The 23,624-nt window shown below is 34.6% G+C and overlaps 1 protein-coding gene across 3 annotated transcripts in view; it reads right to left on the bottom strand.

Annotated features, from left to right (window-relative positions):
• The window catches only part of LOC138708969 (octopamine receptor beta-2R-like), a 793,399-nt gene that overhangs the window by 174,719 nt on the left and 595,056 nt on the right, over positions 1 to 23,624 (bottom strand). For all 3 annotated transcript variants that reach the window (XM_069839376.1, XM_069839375.1, XM_069839377.1), the window contains one exon: positions 22,133 to 22,210. The gene's annotated coding sequence lies outside the window, so the exon portion shown is untranslated. The remainder of the gene's footprint in view (positions 1 to 22,132; positions 22,211 to 23,624) is intronic.

Here is a 23,624-nt window from a genome sequence, read left to right as displayed (position 1 = left end):
TGCTCAATACCAGAGCAGACTTGTGTTTTAGCTTATGGGACAGTAGATTTTCTGCTTACAACTTATAAAGTTAATAACATATTCCCTTTTCAAGTGCGAGTACAAGTGCAAACGTATGTTCTTTAATTTTTAACGTTGTTCGGTAAGGTAGCTCAATGACAACCCACGAGTTCACACTAGAACATAGAATGTTTATCTATGAATTTAGATACGATATAAAAGAATTTACAAAAATTACGGAAATGTAATTTTTGGGTGTGAATAACTATCTCGTGAAGAGATATCGGACGAATACCACTTTGAACAACTCTTCAACACAGGCAAATATTCATTATGAAACGGAAATATAATCGTGAGAGAATGTTATAATTAATCCAAATTACGTGCGTAAAAACACGTGAGAGGATTAATAATGACACAGTCTACGAAGCTATGCATTCATGTTTGATGCGCGTGTTCGAGGCCGGGAAACAACCTAAACGCTATGTATAAGACAAATGTCGATAAAAAATTCTTCAAGAAGGACGCAGTAGAAACATCGATATAAGAAAGTACGAAAAGGATGCCCTTTATCACCCACTCTGTTCAACAGCTATTTGGAGGATTTAGTGAAGAACTCTTTTCAGAACATGGGAGGAGTGATGGTAGGAGAAAGAAGAATAAAGTGCATAAGATTTGCTGATGATATGGCGTTGTTAGCAGAAGAGTAGACGATATTAAGGGATATGCTACTGGAGCTAAATAATGACTGTGAGCAGTATGAGATAAAGATAAATGCCAACAAGACAAAGACCATGATTATCGGAAGAAAAATAGAGAAGGTAAACGTGCGAATTCTAATTGAGAAAGTAGAGCAAATGGACAGCTTCAAATACTTGGAGTTACTATAAGCAGTAACATGAGCTGCTGCCAAGAAGTCAAAAGAAGAATAACAATGAAAGAGGAAGCTTTTAAAAGAAAAAGGAGTATCTTCTGCGGACCTCTGGAAAAATAACTAAGGAACAGACTACTGAAGTGCTTCGTGTGGAATGTGGTATAATATGGGACAGAAACATGGACATTACGATGAAGTGAAGAAAAACGATTAGAAGCATTTGAAATGTGGATATGGAGAAGAAAGGAGCGTGTGAAGTGAACAGACAGAATGACAAATGAAGCTGTGCTAGAAAGAGTGGGTGAAGAGAGAATGATGCTAAAACTGATCAGGAAGAGAAAAAGGAATTGGTTGGGTTAATGGCTGAGAAGAAACTAACTTACCTACTGAAGAATACACTGGAAGGAATGTTGAACGGGTGAAGAGCTCGGGAGAGAAGAAAGTATCAGATGACAGACGACATTAAGATATATGGATCATACATGGAGACTAAGAGGAAGGCTGAAAATAGGAAAGATAGGGGAATTCTGGATTTACAGTGAAAGACCTGTCCTTGGGCAGAGAATTATGAATGAATGAAGACTATACTTACTTACTGGCTTTTAAGGAACCTGGAGGTTCATTGCCGCCCTCACATAAGCCCGCCATAGGTCCCTATCCTGAGCAAGATCAATCCAGTCTCTATCATCATATCCCACCTCCCTCAAATCCATTTTAATATTATCTTCCCATCTACGTCTCGGCCTCCCCAAAGGTCTTTTTCCCACCGGCCTCCCAACTAACACTCTATATGCATTTCTGGATTCACCCATACGTGCTACATGCCCTACCCATCTCAAACGTCTGGATTTAATGTTTCTAATTATGTTAGGTGAAGAATACAATGAGTGCAGTTCTGTGCTGTGTAACTTTCTCCATTCTCCTGTAACTTCATCCCTCTTAGCCCCAAATATTTTCCTAAGAACCTTATTCAGAACCTTGTCACAAAGTATTAGGGGCTGCAAGACAACAAACACCTTTAAGAACAGCTTAAAAGATAACCTTATCAGCATTTCACTCCAATCGTACTGATTTAAAATATCACTGACTACATTGTTACATTTTTCTTTAGACATTGTGCTGTATTTTAATTGTCTCATAATAATCTCTTTCTATTATCTAATATTATTTGAAATATATTAACATTCTAGGTATTTTAGTTTAATTCTGCTACACAGTTTATTTCAGTGTTTAAGTAATAGTTCATAGTATTTTGTTGTTTAATTTGTAAATAACACTTGTATACATGTAACTCTCACCTAAATCAAATTGTTGAATTCTTTGTAAGTTCATGGATATGTACTGTATATACACTTTGTGCTGGTTGAGTGGAAGAGAAGGCCTTACGGCCTTAACTCTGCCAGGTAAAATAAATCATTATTATTATTATTATTATTATTATTGTTATTATTATTGTTATTATTATTATTATTATTATTATTATTATTATTATTATTATTATTATTCTCAAACAACCTTAACCTATGTTCCTCTCTCAAAGTGAGAGTCCATGTTTCACAACCATAAAGAACAACCGGTAATATAATTGTTTTATAAATTCTAACTTTCAGATTTTTTGACAGCAGACTGGATGATAAAATCTTCTCAACCGAATAATAACAGGCATTTCCCATATTTATTCTGTGTTTAATTTCCCCCCGAGTATAATTTATATTTGTTACTGTTGCTCCCAGGTATTTGAATTTTTCCACCTCTTCAAAGGATAAATTTCCTATTTTTATTTTTCCATTTCGTACAATATTCTCGTCACGAGACATAATGAATGAAGACTATAAATTACTATTTTATTCTTTTACTATTTTGAGGTATTTTAATATCAGAGATCTGTATTTTTTTCAATATTTAAATACAAAAGAAATGTTAGAAATACAGGGTTTGAAAAAACAAGAAACCAAAACGAATTGAAGTTCATAAACATCGATCTGTGATGTTATGGTTAATACGTTTTGAAATGGATTCAGTTTTCGTTGAAGGAATACCAAACTAAAATTCTCGCATTTCAGTAATGCACACGGAAGAAAATGAAACTAGAGACAGCAATTTGAATGTCAGAGTTCTGACGTCACTAATTCCCGCAGAATGAAGTCAGCACAAGTTCCGTGGCACAGGCGGAGAAACTTGTAATGGCTCGTGTGACTTCGCCCCATCAGCATAAACGGATAAGAGAGCAACTTCCTAAGAGCAATCCATTCATATAAACTGCACAGTGCACACACGTCTCGGATTTCTAATATGAGGAATATGATCATTAGGCCCGGGGCTTAATTGCTGTGCTGTAATCTCGAGGCAATCAGCTCGCTACATCTGACTTCACTTCTCCGCCATTATGCTTCCATCTCCTTCTCCCTTCTTTTTTTTTCTTTGCTCGTTTCCAAGCGTCTTACATTACTCCTCGTTCTTCACACTGAGACTACTGAGTGAAGTTGGTAATTTATCACCACCACCATTATTATTATTATTATTATTATTATTATATTATTATTATTATTATATCTTGGTAGAAAAATGGAGACATACTAGTATAGCAGACATTTGAACTTTCAGGGGGGCAGACAACGCAGAGCTGCACGCATTGTATTCTTCACCTGACATAATTAGGAACATTAAATCCAGACGTTTGAGATGGGCAGGGCATGTAGAATGTATGGGTGAATCCAGAAATGCATATAGAGTGTTAGTTGGGAGGCCGGAGGAAAAAAGACCTTTGGGGAGGCCGAGACGTAGATGGGAAGATAATATTAAAATGAATTTGAGGGAGGTGGGATATGATGACAGAAACTGGATTAATCTTGCTCAGGATAGGGACCAATGGCGGGCTTATGTGAGGGCGGCAATGAACCTCCGGGTTCCTTAAAAGTAAGTAAGTAAGTAAGTAAGACTGTAATTCTGACCATTATTTGGTAACTGGGGAATTAAGAGAAAGATTATCAGTAGCCAAGCGAGTAGAGCAACAAGTTAATATAAGTAGATTCAATATCCTGAAATTGAACCACGAGGAAACTAAGCAACATTATCAGGTCGAAATTTCAAATAGGTTTGCCACTTTAGAAAGCTCCGACGAAGTTGAGAAAGTGTTAGATGTTAATAGCTTCTTCTTCTGCCAATATACAGTTTTGGGTTGTTTCCCGTCTGTGAACTACAAATGAAGAGTCCACTGCAAGAATGACGGATGTCATTTGGAATACATTTCGCAGGAGAAGCAATTGAAAGTTTGAAATGCTTAGCGCTCAAAGCTTAACTGTGATTTTCCGATCATTACTGGACAATGACTATCAGTGTTAATTCCATATAACTCTCTATGTACATTCTATATGTCTTAAGCTATGCATTGACAGTCTTGGCTCATTTTCGACAAGAAAGTGACATCCATCATTCTTGCAGTGGACTCAAGTGGAATTGGTCCGTTCAACGTCGGTGATGTCTGCCTAAATCTCTTCGTCCTCGTGGATGGTAATACGATAGTCTCTTTGGTAAATGATATTCAGGCATCCTAAGAAGGTGGTTTCTCAATTTAAGTTGATAATGTTGGACGTCTGTGGTCATCCCCTCAACTTCCCACTGATTTCTTATGTTTTCTCTCCTAATGCGGTCCCGCAAGATAACACCTGTCAGTGATCGTAGAAATCTCATTTGTGATGCGTTGACTCTATTTATTTCCTTTTGCCGCAGTGTCCAACATTCACTGCCATATAACAGAGCTGGTTTTGATATTATTTTGTGAAATCGGATTTGGACCTCTTTTCGCATTTGTTTTCCAAAGTTCCTTCTCAAGGTACCATTTAATTGATTATATTTCAATATATTTTTATTTATGTCTTTTTGATAATTATACAAAGAAATATGACTTCCTAAATATACAAAATCTGTCACTTGTTCTACTACTTTGTTATCAACCACTATTTTTGCCCGTAGAAGGTTTTTGCCATAAACTGCTATTACTTTTGTCTTTTCGGTTGATATTTTCATATTGTATTCTTTTAAAACCATCTGTAGTTTAAAAACAGAGCGTTGCAATTCTTCTTCAGTTTATGCAAACAAAACTTGGTCATCTGCGTATGGGGAAATATCAGAGATAGTATCAAAATTGCAGCTGAGCATTATGAAACTAAGAAAAAGAAACCGTGGTTTGATGAAGATTGTTCCATGATATTAAAAAGAAGGAAACAGGCAAAATTGAAATTCTTACAGGATCCAGTTGAGGCGAATAGAATAATTATTTCAATGAAAGACGGGAAGCAAGTCGTACACTTAGGAATAAACAGAGAGATTATTTGAAGGAAAAACTGAATGAGGTAGAAACAAATAGTAAGAACAAAAACATTCGAGATTTATATAAGGCTATAAAGGAATTTAAGAATGGACATCAGGCAAGGGTAAACGTGATCAAGGATGAGAATGGTGACTTGCTCGCAGACTCTCATTCAATCCTGAACAGATGGAAAAACTATTTTGGGCAACTACGAAATGTACATTGACCAAATAGAAACGATCGGGACGAAAATTCAAATACAAATTTGCTGAGCCATTTATACCCGAACCCACACTTTCAGAAGTCAAAATTGCGACAGAAAATCTGAAAATGTACAAGTCTCCAGGTATCGATCAAATTCCAGCAGAATTAATACAAGAAGAATTAATACAGAATACTAAGAAGAATGCTTTTCCTAGCAACAAGTTTCTGAAATGTTCGTGGTGCAACGTTTCACTGTGTTTTCAGTATTTTACAACGATTTCCATTACTGTGATCAGTACAGAGAGTAATTTCAAGTATGCTTATATTTCTTTATCATTTCTTAATATAATATTTTATAGTAAGTTTCATGAATATTAGACATCTGATATGTCATTTTCATAACTTACTTAAGGAGGTCTTGATAGTACGGTATGCAGCTAGATGAGGTTTGTTGCCTGATATGTCTAGCACATAGCAATGTTGCATTGGCTGTTATAGCTTCGGATTGAAGAATTAAAAAAAAATATATATAAATCTTGATTACACAACTTTTAACACTGTATCACTTCGCAATATATCACTTCGCAATATGTATGGTAAGACTTTCCTGTGTTAAATTTCAACGTACCTCGTTTACATGTTTCGACCTATTTATGGGTCATCTTCAGAACTGGTCGTTGTTGGTCTTGGCGCCACTTGTTCTGTTTCCTGTGAGGGTGTGTTCCTGTGGTATAGTGTAGAGTCAAAGAGTGTGTGTGTTTTGAAGTTGAGTTGTGTGTTGAGAATTTCGTTGGGGTGTGTTTTCGTGTGTCTGTATATTTAATATTGTTCTAGTGTGTTTAGTTTCTGGCTTTTTGGTTGAATGTGTAGCATTTCCATGTCTGTGTTGATGTCTCTGTGGGTGTGGTTAGCATTTGTGATGTGTTCTGCATATGTGGAGGTGTTTTGTAATTTTGTTATGGCTGTGATATGTTCTTTGTAACGTGTTTGAAACGATCTGCCTGTTTGTCCTATGTAGAAGTTGTTGCAGGTTTTACATTTGAGTTTGTACACGCCTGTGTGGTTATATTTGTTTCTTTGTGTTGTTTTTGTAGAGTGTTATTTGTTCTGTATGCGATGTTGTAATTTAATTTCTTGAATGAGGTTGCAATTTTGTGTGTTTTTGTTTTCGTATATTAGTATGATGTATTTTTTGTGTTCTTGTGTTTGTGTTGTACTCTTATGTTTTTTGTCTTACGTATTATATTGTCTATTATGTTAGGGTTGTATCCGTTTTCTTGTGCTATGTATTTGATTGTGTTTAGTTCTTCGTTGTAATCCTGTTGGTTCATTGGCATGTTGAGAAGTCTGTGTAACATTGTTCGGAATGCAGCTTGTTTGTGTTGTGTGGGGTGGTTGGATGTGTTGTGTATGTGTGTTGTTTTTATGGCTTTTCTGTATATTTTGAATGTGTGTTTGTTGTCTACTTTTGTTATTGTGATGTCTAGAAAAATATATATCTCGAAAACTAGGCCATTTCCGGACGTATAACTTTATAGGGACGTTTCCTATTTGAAATGGAACGTATGAGGGAAAATCGTTTTGGAAATCCATTATCATTTGGTGAGCCTTCCTTGCATGTCTATGTAAGACGCGGTCATACCTTCCTAACAGACAAGTACATTACAGATTAGTTGTTTGTCTCGGTTTCCTCCAATCAGTTTATGGCAATCCTATCTCTGCCCCAAATTCCTTTTGAAGGACACATGATAGGCTGTCTTATGTTTCTCCTCCCATTCATTCAGCTATGTTTTTTTTTATTTTAGTAGGTTATTTTACGACGCTTTACCAACATCGGTTATTTAGCGTCTGAATGAGATGAAGGTGACAACGCCGGTGAAATGAGTCCGGGGTCCAGCACCGACAGTTACCCAGCATTTGCTCATATTGGGTTGAGGGAAAACCTTAGAAAAACCTCAACCAGGTAACTTGCCCCAACCGGGAATCGATCCCGGGCCACCTGGTTTCGCGGCCAGACGCGGTAACCGTTACTCCACAGGTGTGGACTTCAGCTATGGTAATAGCTGTAGCAGCGGTGGTTGTGGTTGCAGCTGTGGTAGTAGTGGTTATTAGTGGTAGTGGTGACAATGGTAATAGTTGCAATGGTAATAGTTGCAATGGTAATAGTGATAATGGTGGTGGCGATAATGATGAGATAGCAGTAGCGGTAGAAGTACTGTCCGTCCGAATGATTATGTCGAAGATCATCGAAATGGGAGAAATCACGTGATAGTTTCTTACTCAACGGGGCTCTTTTCTTTACATTCTTTTAAAAAGTTTTATGATATTACGTAGAAGTCCAAATCCGAAAAGCAAATGTTTTCAGGAAATAGCTACCAGTAAGACAGTCCAGGAACTAACCTTTACAGAGGGGCGAGCAGAAACGGGTGGAGGAAACTATGATGTGACATAACCACTCGGACCGACAGTAGTGGTAGTTCTTACAGTTGGTATTAGCCATAGTGATGACAGCAGCAGACTAGTGGTAACGATGGCAGTGACTACTAGAAATAGTAGTAGTGATATAGGTGTCAATGGTAGTAACAGTACTTTTAATACTATTACTAGGCCTATTAATAATACTAGACACACGACTAATTCAGAGATGAGATCTGTACAGTGAATCACAAGCAAGCAAATCGCTGAAATCGTTTTATCAGTACATGGAACACTTCTCAATAATGGAAAGCAACATGAATGTCCCGTCAAAAAAATGAAACATTTTTGTTTTCATTGGGATGGATGTTATACAAGCTTATGCATGAAAAATATGAGGATAAAGATCTGACATTTGATTTCAAATTCGTCCATTTAAATGCATTAAATGTGTAAAATTTTGCATTCACTCCTCAATAAACGCTCGAAACAAAATAAATCCTGTTGCCTAACTAGAGCTATTAAAAAAATCTATATATCACTCGCTACAACAGATCTCGCCCACATAAACGAAGCGTAGTAGCCCAAAAATGTTGAATATATCAAGTGATCCAGTGGCCCGAATGGCCTCAGAATCCGGATTATATTTGACATTCTGTGTTTAATCCTTGACGACAAATTCATACAGTGACAGTTTCATGTGCAGTGTTTTGTATTCGATCAAAATAAAAAGAGAAAATATAATACATGACCTTTTATTTTTAAAGAATATATCTAGAACTAAGTTATGGTCAATAAATGTTGAAGTCAATTTTACTTCGATTAATCATCATCATTATCATTATCATCATCATTATTGTTCAGCACTATACTTAAGCCATTCCAGTTGTCATGGATGTTACATTTTTACTATTTTCAAACCCTATATATTGAAAATGAAATGGCTTTTGTCAACTTTTATTACTAGAATACGTTTAGAAGACCGGTAGCATTTTACAGAAAAACATTTTTTCTATTATTGCAAAAAATAAAGAAAAGTTTCCGTCACGGATGTTACAAGATATGTGAGCTCACTTCATACCTTATTAACAAAAAGCGTAAAACTCAGGTCTCTGCCTCAAGCAAAAAGAGATTCATCCTCATAGTGTCCATGTAAAAGTTATGCAAATCAAATGTCATTCACAAAATCATGATCAGTAAATATTTCATAGCTGTTTCTTCCATGTCACGGGTGCTACACACATTTTCTCACGGATGTTACAGATAAGTTAATGCCCTTTCTGTGTCCATTTCTAAGTCAAAATATTCACTTGAACTCTAAGACTGAAATTTTTATTAACCCAAACTACTGAAAATAAAAGACAGAAAGAATACAGTACAAAGTAAAACGTTCCTTGATCCTGGAGCTCTGGAATTAACAGAGCAGACTCTCAAAATAGTTCAACAATATCTCTTTCAAAAACATAAATTAACAGCCAATAAGTCAGAGCTGTGCATCGGGAGCGGAACTAGACTCTAAACGGGGACGCTTAATATTCATCCGTCACTGAATCAACGTTGCGCGGTGTTCGGCGGGGAAGAAAGGGGATGAAGAGAAATCATATGGCTCCCCGTGAGAGAGTAGAATCCGCTCTTGCTGCCCAGCCCTGCAATAAGTGCTGAAAACTTTAGGGAAACAAAAGAGTACCTATTACCTAGGCAAGGTCACTTAGATTCAATGCCCATAAAACTTTTAAAATACACTATCTACCAAAAAGTAATTGGGCACCCAGGATTTTACGTGCTAGATGCCATGTTTCGGCGGCTACTATGCAATGGTATGCAGACAATAATGTTCACCGGCTGGACTGGCCTGCACAGAGTCCTGATCTCAATCCCATTGAGCACCTTTGAGACGAATTGGACCGGCGATTGAAGTTTCGGGAAATTCGGCGAACTTTCATTGTCCAACTGGAGGAATGGCGACGCATTCCAGTGGATATCCTACACAAACTAGTGGAGAACATGCCTGACGGGGTGGCTGCTGATATAGCAACAAGAGGTGGACCCACGAGGTTCTAAAGGGGCAAAAAAACAGTGCCCAATTACTTTTTGGTAGATAGTGTATTTTTCTTCTGAAAATAATAGATTATAATTTTAAATGTAGAGACTTATCTATGTCTTACATTAATAATAAGCAAATATTTCTGAAAATAAATTTTTAATCGGAATTGCCAGTTTGTCCGGGATGGCTGTATAGCCGTCAGCTCGTTCAGTTCCCACTCTTGTAAGGGTTCCGAACCAACACTAGACAGTCACAAATCCCGGAGTCATCTATTTGTGGTCTCCACTAAATGTGAACACATTAAAAAGCTAATACAAATTTTCTATTATTCAAATTCCAAATGTATAAAAAATTTACAGCCATAATTTTATGTCAACTTTTAAGTTCACAGTTTATCCTTTACTCATTATTGCATACTGTGGGAAAAGTATATTTATTTATTTGTTTCTTTGTTTATTTAATTGTTTCTTTTTAGCCTATATTTGTTTCTATGTTTTCTTTGCTTATTTGTTTATTTATTTATACTTGCATTATGAGTATGAGAGCACACGTCTCAAACGAATTATGTAGACAGACAGACAGACAGACAGACAGAGAGATAGGTAGGTAGGTAGGTAGATAGGTAGGTAGGTAGGTAGGTAGGTAGGTAGGTAGCTAGGTAGATAGATAGATAGATAGATAGATAGATAGATAGATAGATAGATAGATAGATAGATAGATAGTTAGTTAGTTAGTTAGTTAGTTAGTTAGATAGATAGATAGATAGATAGATAGATAGATAGATAGATAGATAGATAGATAGATAGATAGATAGATAGATAGATAGATAGATAGATAGATAGATAGATAGATAGATAGATAGATAGATAGATAGATAGATAGATAGATAGATAGATAGATAGATAGATAGATAGATAGATAGATAGATAGATAGATAGATAGATAGATAGATAGATAGATAGATAGATAGATAGATAGATAGATAGATAGATAGATAGATAGATAGATAGATAGATAGATAGATAGATAGATAGATAGATAGATAGATAGATAGATAGATAGATAGATAGATAGATAGATAGATAGATAGATAGATAGATAGATAGATAGATAGATAGATAGATAGATAGATAGATAGATAGATAGATAGATAGATAGATAGATAGATAGATAGATAGATAGATAGATAGATAGATAGATAGATAGATAGATAGATAGATAGATAGATAGATAGATAGATAGATAGATAGATAGATAGATAGATAGATAGATAGATAGATAGATAGATAGATAGATAGATAGATAGATAGATAGATAGATAGATAGATAGATAGATAGATAGATAGATAGATAGATAGATAGATAGATAGATAGATAGATAGATAGATAGATAGATAGATAGATAGATAGATAGATAGATAGATAGATAGATAGATAGATAGATAGATAGATAGATAGATAGATAGATAGATAGATAGATAGATAGATAGATAGATAGATAGATAGATAGATAGATAGATAGATAGATAGATAGATAGATAGATAGATAGATAGATAGATAGATAGATAGATAGATAGATAGATAGATAGATAGATAGATAGATAGATAGATAGATAGATAGATAGATAGATAGATAGATAGATAGATAGATAGATAGATAGATAGATAGATAGATAGATAGATAGATAGATAGATAGATAGATAGATAGATAGATAGATAGATAGATAGATAGATAGATAGATAGATAGATAGATAGATAGATAGATAGATAGATAGATAGATAGATAGATAGATAGATAGATAGATAGATAGATAGATAGATAGATAGATAGATAGATAGATAGATAGATAGATAGATAGATAGATAGATAGATAGATAGATAGATAGATAGATAGATAGATAGATAGATAGATAGATAGATAGATAGATAGATAGATAGATAGATAGATAGATAGATAGATAGATAGATAGATAGATAGATAGATAGATAGATAGATAGATAGATAGATAGATAGATAGATAGATAGATAGATAGATAGATAGATAGATAGATAGATAGATAGATAGATAGATAGATAGATAGATAGATAGATAGATAGATAGATAGATAGATAGATAGATAGTTAGATAGATAGATAGATAGATAGATAGATAGATAGATAGATAGATAGATAGATAGATAGATAGATAGATAGATAGATAGATAGATAGATAGATAGATAGATAGATAGATAGATAGATAGATAGATAGATAGATAGATAGATAGATAGATAGATAGATAGATAGATAGATAGATAGATAGATAGATAGATAGATAGATAGATAGATAGATAGATAGATAGATATGCTTTATTAAGTTTGGCTTGTGTCTACAGACAATCAACATAAGTCATAGCAACACATTCTTAAACATACCATGAAAATCACTTATTCTATAATAGGGATGATTAGTAAAATGTTTTTTTAATACAATTTTAAAATGTCTCATATCCAAAAGTTTAACGTTATTATCCAACATGTTATAAAACTTTATACTTTGTTTCATAAATGAAGAATTTGTTTTTTCAAGTCTAACCAATGGTAACTGAATATCATTACAATATCTGGTAGCGTGCTCATGATAGTCTTTACGTAAAGGAAGCTGAGTTTCATTTCTTTTAACATACAACAAACATGCATAAATATACAAAGATGGAAGTGTCATAATTTGAAATCTAATAAACAATGGTTTGCAATGTACTACATCATTACTGCCAGATAAAATTCTAACAGCCTTCTTTTGTAACAGAAAAATGTCATTAATACGTGAGCAATTTCCCCAGAGTCTAATACCATAATTCAAGTGACAATGGATAAGGCATAATATATTTTAACTAGCATGTCTTGTGCAATTACAGGTTTGATTCTTCGAAGCAGAAACAATGTCTGAGATAATTTATTGGATAATTCATCAATATGTTTATTCCAATTTAACTTACTATCAAAAGTAAGACCAAGAAGCTTAGCATAATTAACTTCAATATTACACATTTTAAATAACACATTTTGCGTCTTATCTTTGTTAACATACAAACCATTGTTACCAAACCAATTTTCAGAAGCTTGTATTGTTTCATCAACTTTCAATTGCATTTCATTTATATTCTCACCAGTTATTATGAAAGTAGTATCATCTGCAAACATAACACATTCAGAAGTAGGTGCCATAAAAGCAGGTAAATCATTTACACCAATTACAAATAATAATGGGCCCATAACTGAACCCTGTGGGACACCAGAAGTCATCGATCTTTAATATTTATTGTTCGTTCTTAATAACGTGATCATTAAACCAGACAGTTATAAAGTTTCTATAATTATCCTGGATTAAAATATTTTATTATCAAACAAAGACTCTAAATAAAATTCATAATTTATGAAAAAAATATTAAAATTCTTACATTAATATCATAATAACAGTCCACTTTTAACCTACTTGAATAATTTTAAAAACCTATACACAATTTCAGCTTTCTAATATACGAGAATCCATCGTACGTTTCTGTGCAGATATCCAACTGGACATGTTACAGTCGGTAGTTCGTGCAGTTGTTCCGTGGCATCGCTTGTGTACGATTTTAATGATGACCACTTAGAACACCTACACTGATTTCAATACTTTGAACATTAAGCTACACTTTCACCGAAAATTAAACGTTTCCATCAATTAATTTTAAAGTTATTGGCAATTAAATAGTATATACATTTTTTGGACCAGTCTGTAGTTTGTTTTTCAGATGTGTGCACTAGAGATGAACAAAACTAACTGCCGCTCTCGCTCGCTGCGTTCGTTGCATTCGTCTTCCGAGTCTCGTCTCTTCATTTTCGTGCGCTTCGAGTCTCGCTCATCGTTCTCGAAATAGCATCATTGAAATAAATAACATTACAAATGTTTAAATGAGACAAAAAGACAAAACAGAACAGTATCTTAGTTATCAAAATGTTCCGACACTAGGGCCTATTATATATTACCTATGGTTATATAAATAGAAAAAAACAATTTCTCAAATAAATGTGAATTTCTAAGAAACATAAAACATAACTTTAATATCTTTTCACCTGAGATTGCACACGAGCTTAAACATATGAAAAGAAAATTCCTAGCCTTTTAATAAGGTCCTAGTAATTAAATAAAGATTGAGGAACGGATTATTATAAACTGAAAGGTAGAGATGATGTTTCAAGTACGTTACTTGATTGTTTATACATATATAACAGTTGCCAAAGTAGATATAAGTTCAGTCAGGTATAAACAACTGTGGCGATTGAAGGATGTTCGGGACTTCGGGAGTGATCAATTTCGGCGTCTCGAAACACTCACAAGCAGTCTTTACGTCAACGACGCGACATATACAACATTGTCGTGCGGGTTTTCGGCTATTATAGAAGCTAAATGAACAAAATTTTTCATGCTTAATATACATACATTACCCTTTTTAAAAACACTATGCAGAATATTAAAATACGTAATAATTACCTGTAAAGTAATATTAAATTTGCATATTTTTTACAACCGTAAAGCATTTGCACAATACAATATAAAATTGATTAAATATCTACACGATTCTATTACTGAAATGTTTTAATCAACAAGGCAGTCTAGGATCTTTTACTTATTCCTTCAAGAACTATATTTTTTTTTCTTAATCGATACCTTCAATATTAAATTAAAAAAAAAAATATCAACAGTAATCTCACTAGAGGTTTTGATTTATCTAGAGAAAATTAAAACTCGAGTAGGATTTAATTGACTATTACACGATTAGAAGAAAGTATATATAAAGATCAGGAGAAATAAAGTACTCTAATACAATAAAATATTAACTGACTTACTAAAATTCTATTTCACTAATGTTATCTTCACCAAAACGTTTGAACGGAGTCGCCATTTTCAGTTGACTAACTTATCTATGAAGTAAACAAATGACGATCGCAAAACATATTTTATAGTACCGCAAAGAATTTGCAGTTTGAAATGTTGGCAAACAAAAAAACAAGTGGTAGAGTGGTGATAAAAATAGAAGAAAGTATATAACGATTAGAAGAAATACTATGTTGTTTGATGTAGATTTTTAGAATATTTATGTAAAAGAATCATGCTGATATTTAATTTATCGTAGATTTTATTATGCAAATGAATTACGGTTGTAGAAAAATATACAAATTTGATATTATTTTTACGGTAATTATTAACTGCTTTCATATTCTGAATAGTGTTTTATAAAGTGTAATGTACTGTATGTACAAGGTGGGTCAAAAGTCGCTTTCCCCAATATCCGTCCTTAGGTTTCATACTTCTTAATACACATATACAGATGTCATAACTTGAACAACGAATAGCCGGTGTAGGGTAAGTGGTGGGTTGGCAACCATGTTCCTATATCAATTGTTCTTTCCGATGTCATTCTTGAAAACAGCTCTCGTTTTGCCGATATGCAGCTGATATGGCAACACCACCTCATTTTGGAGTAGGAGCGAGGGGACTTCTTAAACCACTAATTCCATGAATGGATTGGCCGTCGTGGCACAACAGAACGGCCACCCAGATCATGCGAACTGACAACGTGTGATTTTTTGCTGTTGGTTACCTGAAAAATTGTGTTTTTTCCTCAGAAACCGCAGGATCTGCATCAGTTGCGACAGATGATCGAACAGTTATTCGTGAAAATCGATGAAAATCGTGAGTTATGTTCTGCCATCTGTAAATCAGTGTCTAAAGATTGTGGATTGTATATCGAGAAAAAGGACCTCCATTTTGAACAAAATCTGTAAAGCAATGTTTAGTCAAATGTAATTAAATGTAAGAAAGTGTTCGGGCAAAGCGACGTTTAACTCTTCCTGTATATTAAGCTTAAAAGGTTTTGTTTATTAACTTTTATTGTAGCTGAGATAAAAAAAAAATGAATTTCACTAAATTTTTGCAGTCCAATTGTGTACCTCCCCTTTAAAATATTTTTTGCATATTATATAATAGGGACGACGTGAATATGTTAGGAGAAAATCCACAAAAGATTAGGGAAAATACGGGAATTTTACTTGAAGCAAGTAAAGAGATAGGGTTGGAAGTAAATCCCGAAAAGACTAAGTAGGCCTATACGATTATGTCCCGTGACGAGAATATTGTACGAAATGGAAATATAAAAATTGGAAATTTACCCTTTTAAGAGGTAGAAAAATTCAAATACCTGGGAGCAACAGTAACAAATATAAATGATACTCGGGAGGAAATTAAACGCCAAATAAATATGGGAAATGCCTATTATTATTCGGTTGAGAAGCTTTTATCATCCAGTCTGCTGTCAAAAAAATCTGAAAGTTAGAATTTATAAAACAGTTATATTACCGGTTGTTCTTTATGGTTGTGAAACTTGGACTCTCACTTTGAGAGAGGAACATAGGTTAAGGGTGTTTGAGAACAAGGTGCTTAGGAAAATATTTGGGGCTAAGAGGGATGAAGTTACAGGAGAATGGAGAAAGTTACACAACACAGAATTGCACGCATTGTATTCTTCACCTGACATAATTAGGAAAATTAAATCCAGACGTTTGAGATGGGCAGGGCATGTAGTACGTATGGGCGAATCCAGAAATGCATATAGAGTATTGGTTGGGAGGCCGGAGGGAAAAAGACCTTTGGGGAGGCCGAGACTTAGATGGGAAGATAATATTAAAATGGGTTTGAGAGAGGTGGTATATGATGATAGAGACTGGATTGGTCTTGCTCAGGATAGAGACCAATGTCGGGCTTATGTGAGGGTGGCAATGAACCTCCGGGTTCCTTAAAAGCCAGTAAGTAAGTACATAAGTATGTAATAGGGAGTAAAGAATAAACTACCTGTACGCACATAAGAGTTATGATTCACACTTTCTATATTTCTAAATGAACCATTACAACGCTCTAAACTGACGTCAAATTATGGGTGTAAATTTTGTATGCATTTGCATTTTATACATTAGCAAAATTATGTTTTTTTTTTCATGCGTTCACGTACGAATCCCCTAAAGACAATAAAGGACAAAAACAATGCAGAGATCACGCATCAAAACCATATGTAGGAAACAGATATTTTAAATTTTCTGGCGGAAATCAAAGACAGGTGGAAACGCTACTGTTTCAATGAGAGAGGACGACTTATATTATTGTATTGTTTTTAAGATAACACTCACTATAAACAAGGCGTTCAATTAATTAACTTTCCGTACAATGTTACTTGCATCCTGTCAAGGTTAAGCTCGTTTTCTTTATAAAAGAACCGAGACAAATTATTATTCTGCACCTGACAGATTCAATTATTACATATTTTAAAGTCAAACCATTACTAAACTCGCTTTGATACTCACTTGCCTACTATGGGTTTCATTAACACAGATACACTAATTAGAAAAGAATTAATAACTTCCACTTTAAAGGTATGAGAAAGAACTAAAAGGATTTCATAATTAAATAACAATGTCTAGCAACACGTTCCACAACATCTGAATTAATGTGTATGCTACAAACTCTTCGGTTTCCAACAGCCGTAAACAACATTTGAATACTGCTACTAATAAAGCATATCCGGACTTTATATGGAATTCATTTGGTCTGAGTGTTTGGTGGACCATATAAAGTTTACATTAGGAAACTCTACGAACATTTTTAGAATCCTTGTAATAAATTACTACTATACACTTTCCATATTCATAATCCTAAACAGGAAGTTAAAACGATTCAGATGTTTCAAATAAGAACATACACATGTGTGCAACAAGACTTAGCATCACACGCGTCCACGATGTGGAGGGGGGGGAGGAATGTTTCGATAGATCCTACGACATTTCTGTGCCAATGTAATTCTTTCATTACACATATAGTATGCTGATCTTATCTTCCTGAATAGCTGCAGTTGTTCAGAAGGATTGAATAGGGTTATTCTACGGTCACGAAAGATTTTAATGTTTTCTAAGGTCGGATGCACACAGAATAGGGGAAAACACATAAATGGCAGTAAGAGAACACCAGTTATAAGCCTATTTACAAAAAGATTTCCGCGGCTACTAGAGTCGCTCACCATTCAAGGTCAATTAAATAGTTTTGGAGATATTCAAGGCCTAAGTTGAACTGCTAACGGATAAATCCATATGTTGCCAAACTTATATCACAATTTCAATCTTCAACAGTTAAGGAAGTAATAATTCATGTTGACCACAAGTTTAGATTAAATAAGAAGGTGCGATTAAGACAAGAAATTTAATTTTTGTGATACTGTGGGATAGTCACGTCTGGCTTTAATTACTTGAATTTATATTTCACTATAGAAGTAAAATAGAAATAAAATAATTTAGAATATTCCCTCGTCAAAAAGTTAAAGTTCTGTCCCTTCATCCTTAATATCAGATACAAAACACTTAAGAGATATATACAACTTCACACATTCTTCTATCAAAATTAAAACAGCACTATATAAGGTACTAATCAGGTTTCACACGACATAATGCTGCGAGATTTGGAGATTTGTCATTTCTGTTATCGTCAAAGCCTGAATAGTATACAGCAGTGGTCGTCAGCACTCGGTGAAATGTGCAAAGCGTACGCGGTGCTGTCCCGTGTGCACCGTCGTGCGACAGGGAGAGATAGAGAGCATACCCGCTAGCAGCTACGGAGTGCACCCTAGTGCACTGCGTTTTCCGCGGGTAAGAGAGACAAGCCCCAGCGTCCTCTGTGCTGACGACCCCTGGTATAGAGGGTCATGAGCAACACATTGCTATAAATTCAATTTCAACAATGTAACAAAAACGATTATATGATCATAATCAACAGACTTTACACTATGTATTGACATATTGTGACGTCATTAACTTCTATCATGTGATCACAGGCAATGTTTGCGAAATGGTCAACAACGATGGTTTGTTTCGACAGCGTGCTGTCATTAAATTCCTTGTTAAAGAAGAAAAATCTGCTGCTGGAATTCACCTCAGACTTCAACGTGCATACGGTGATGTGTGCATGGGCGCCAGCAGTGTTAGGAGATGGCCTCACACTGATCATGTCACCGTGGAGAAAATCATAACATTTGGGTGGGAAACTCTTTTGCAGGATCCCTACAGTCCCGACTTGGCACCCTCCGACTATCATCTTTTCGGTTTTTGTAAAGGAGCAGCTGCGACGCCAGCGCTACGAAACTCTGGAGGACATCTAGAAAGCAGTGCGTCAGTGTCTTCGGGAAGATGAAACGGACTTCTACAGCAAGGAAATTTCAAACTTACAGAACGGCGAGAAAATGTGTGCAAAGAAATGGAGACTATGTTGAAAGGTGATAGAAAAGTCTGTAGATTGAGATGATGTACCTGGTTTGTCTAAAAAATAAAAATTAAGATTTATAACAATGGGTTGCTCATGACAACACGCGTATCCCTACACACAACTATAACTGGAGAAAACTACTATATATGCAATAACGAATTATACAACAATATTGATATTCTTCAGTTCAGTGATTACATAGAAATATACCAACCAATTTGCTACACTTTCTTCACGAAAATCACAATTCAATGACATCGGTATATACAATCAGATAAAAAAATTACCTAATCTTTATTTATTCTGTCAAATATACATAAATGCATTCCCACTTCTCCAACCAAAGAACACAATCCTTCTGGGTTTTCCTATATTGGCTGAGAATTAACCAACTAACTTAAATTAGGCCTACTTATCCAATATTTCACACTACTAAGATTTAAAATCATCCGTCCTCAAGTGAGGTTGACCACTGGGATCCGGAATTAACAAACATAAAAGATAATTGGAAATGAAACGGGCAAAATATGGATTAGATTTGTACATTACAACAAAAATTTACGAGTTAATATATAGATGATAATGTAAAATTTTAAGAGAGGCTTTCAGAATTTCCATTACAATCTTCTGAACCTCATAAAAGGGAATTTTAAAGGATTTAAGAATATTACATGTAAATTTTGGTAAACAACCTCTCGCTCCAAATAGTAAGCCTGCAACATCCCAGTTGTAAAGCGAAATGCCATATTTTTCACTGAGGTATGGAAGACAAAGTACATATTTAGCTCGCTTGTCATCATTAATCTGCAGTGCTTGATTTGTGTCTCGTTCAAAGCAAATCGTAGGGTCTAAGACCATCGCTTTCTGGGTTCTTCTATTGATGACAATTATATCGACTCTTCTATGAGAATCATCTTCAGACACGCAATGAATCTCCTCATGTACTTCCCATCCTCTGTTTCTTAGCACGTTGGCAATTGCTGTACGGGCACGATGGTGTCTGTTGTTAATCAGTAGCTCTCCCTTCTTACAGAACCCCAGTAGGCCTACGTGGCCAAGTGTTTCAGTCTTGCTGCAGCCGGGATGGCTGAAGGTTCTGCCAGGGACAGATCTCACTGTGGTGACGTTGCAAGACATCTTGATGGCATTGATGTATTCCGAGGACGAAATACACTTTTTAGAGGAGATCCAGGAGTTGGCTTTGGGGCATTCTTCAAATGTACAAACACCTTTGCCTTTATGTGGGAGCTGGCACAATGACTGGAATGATTGTTTTCTGAGAATTTCTCTGAGATGTTTTCCTTTAGTTTGAGGAGTGACGCTGTGTGGAGCAATCTTCAGGCGCGTGAGAGATGTTTTCTTCTCCTCTTCTAGATTTCTCATTTGATGTAGATGTGCATATTCACGTGTTCCAGTCGCCTACAGATGTTATAGTGTTGAAAACTGGCTTCCCATTCAGCTCTCAGAATTCCAAGACCTCTTACGTTCTTCGATGCATACAGCATGGCATTCGGAGTGTCATCTGGGAGGGACAATACTTTTTTAAAAAGTTGAGGGCCATAAATATTAACCTGCTACTTTAATATAAATGGCCATAGATGAAGAAAGAAAGCGAAAAATAATTAAAATATCGGAAAAAATATACAGTATACATGAATGTTATTTAATGGGAAAGTGATCATTTAGTGACGTGTGTGCTGAAGCGGATAATGGAACACTTAAAGACTGTTCCGGTTACCATGTGGAAACCGTGAGAGAAGTTTTCCTGCATAAAATATATATATATATATATATATATATATATATATACACTGAGAGATGAATACGTAGGAAATACTGGACATTTTAGAAGTAGAGGAAGTATTACAAATATGAAATAGGGATACAAATATGAAATAGTGTGATATACGACCTAAGATGTGTTGTGTTATAGCGGAAGCCTTCCAAATTACTAAACAATTATACTTTCTTTCGCGGGAATTTGTTAGTTTGTAGTTAGAAGCTGAAGTGTTGAAACGTTTATCATTATTGCGTTTTCGAGGAAAGTGTAAGTTTTGGCGGTAAGTTATTTTTTTTTTTTAATATGCATTGTTATTCCTCAGTGTTAGAAAAATTAATTATATACATTATTAAAGAGAAATAATCTACGTTTATAGCAATGTACGTTTCATTGATTTCGTTTTCAAATGACGATATGTTTTGAGATTATGACTTACAACATCAGTGTGTCACAAATATGAAATACTAGTATTATTAATATTCCATCTCTATACCCTGGTTTTCTGTTTCGTAGTTTAATGTTGGCACCTGTAGGAGGAGGGAAAACCTCACCTTCCAATAAACTTAGAAAACTGTGGAATGAAAAGGCAGTGGAAGAAGCCATAAAACAAGTTCGAGAAAAGACGTGAGAGACGATTCACCTGGATTCAGTATTATGATTGGGAAAACCCCTTCTACTGAAGAAGCTGAGTGCTTGTTTTCTTAGTAGAAGCCATTTTGTTAATCTTGTAACTTGTTAGTAGTATTCCGTATTTGTACCTCCATTTTTATGAAATAAATATGTTAAATTTTTTAGGATTTTTTTTTCAAATAGTTTATAACATCTCACGAACTTCTAAGTCCGATGTACCATTCACAGGGACGCTCAGCAGTAAATAGGGCGATAGTTCTGGAAACTGAATTAATGAAATGGAAGCCATCTTGATAGAGTTATCTGTCGCAGTATAATATTTTGTTGTATTTATATAAAAACTCATACTATTTTTATACCGTAGCCATAAAAATGTCAAGCATAGGCTATAATTAGAATAATTCAACTATTCCTTTTACGAAATATTCATTACTCTACATCTATCTACTTAAAGCACAGATAACTTCATTTCATCACATAATAATATCCGTAATTATAAGTACGTAAACACAATAAGCCATAACAAGGTATGTAACGAATATTTTACCTTCACTCATTTCCGATAGGAGATCTCGCTTGATGGAGAATGCAGCCTTCCTTCCCTTGAGGGTTCAGCGCCAAGATTCTGAAACAAAGAGTATGGAATTATAGTGTGTGCACGGAATAACATTAATATATAAAAAATTGTTACACTGTAACCTTATTGTAACAAACAGGATAAATGAAACACAAATGGTTCTTTTTATAAATTTCACTGACATGCGCAGAAAATATGTATAACCCAGATTCTGTAACGACAAGCTCTTTCTAACTTATTACTAGCAAGAGCTTTAGTAATAAACTAAGAAAAACTTTTTTAGTAAGTTATTTTATGACGTTTTATCAATATCTAAGGTTATTTAACGTCTGAATGAGATGAAGGTGATAGTGCCGGTGAAATGAATCCGGGGCCCAGCACCGAAAGTTACCCAGCATTTGATCGTATTGGGTTGAGGGAAAACCCCGGAAAAAACCTCAACCAGGTAACTTGCCTCAACCGGGAATCGAACCCGGGCCACCTGGTTTCGCGGCCAGACGTGCTAACCGTTACTCCATAGGTGTGGACAAGAACAACCTACACAATTAAGAAATCATTGAAAAATTTAACGAAATCCCCAATGTTTTCATGGTCTTGTTACATCGGAAATATTTGTTTTCAGTCACTGTAGATAAAACGAAATACATAATACACTCACAATTGACAATTTAATAAAACTGCATAAAAGTAAACAGTATTTAAGCAGTTAACTGAACTACACTATCAAACTTTTCAAACGTGAACTTTTCCTCGTCCTTATCTTGCCAAATACCACCTCGCTATAACCAATCTCATCGACGCTAAAAACCCAATAGTTGATACAGCTTCTTCAAATAACCAACTAAAAATTGTTAGTAGTCAGCGATGTGTGCAGTGGAGGGGAAAAGAACTCGTCATCCTTATCAATTATCTCATGGCTTAGTTGCCTCTTTAGTAATTCTTTATTGGTGTCAATGAGGTTCAACCTGTCTTCGGACAGTTAACTAAATAATAATGAAAATAATAATAATAATAATAATAATAATAATAATAATAATCATCATCATCATCATCTGTACTTAATCCATTAATTTTATTACACACAAGATTTATGAAAATTTGTCTAACCAAAAACATGGATTACCCAACAAATTTAATTTATACAGATTTTAAGTATTTATTATTGAATAAATTTATAAATATAGTTTACTAACTTACTACCACAGAAATAAAATATAACATAAATCTAATCGACGTGAATACCGTACTCGAAGACAAAAGTCTACTTTCCCATTAATTGAGCCTAAATGTCATACAAGTGCAGCTCTTAAACATGGTGCCCAAGACTTTAATAATATAATTACAAACCATTTTCCAAATTTGAAATATTTTAAAATCGAACCTTCTAAAAAAGAAATTTATAAAACTATTCATGATATATAATACTAACAAATGTGTGCATTTTTTACCTCTTTATTTCTTC

This window comes from Periplaneta americana, chromosome 11, assembly GCF_040183065.1.
Source record: "Periplaneta americana isolate PAMFEO1 chromosome 11, P.americana_PAMFEO1_priV1, whole genome shotgun sequence".
Classification (NCBI taxonomy): Eukaryota; Metazoa; Arthropoda; class Insecta; order Blattodea; family Blattidae; genus Periplaneta; species Periplaneta americana.
This window is presented reverse-complemented; position numbering and strand designations above follow the sequence as displayed.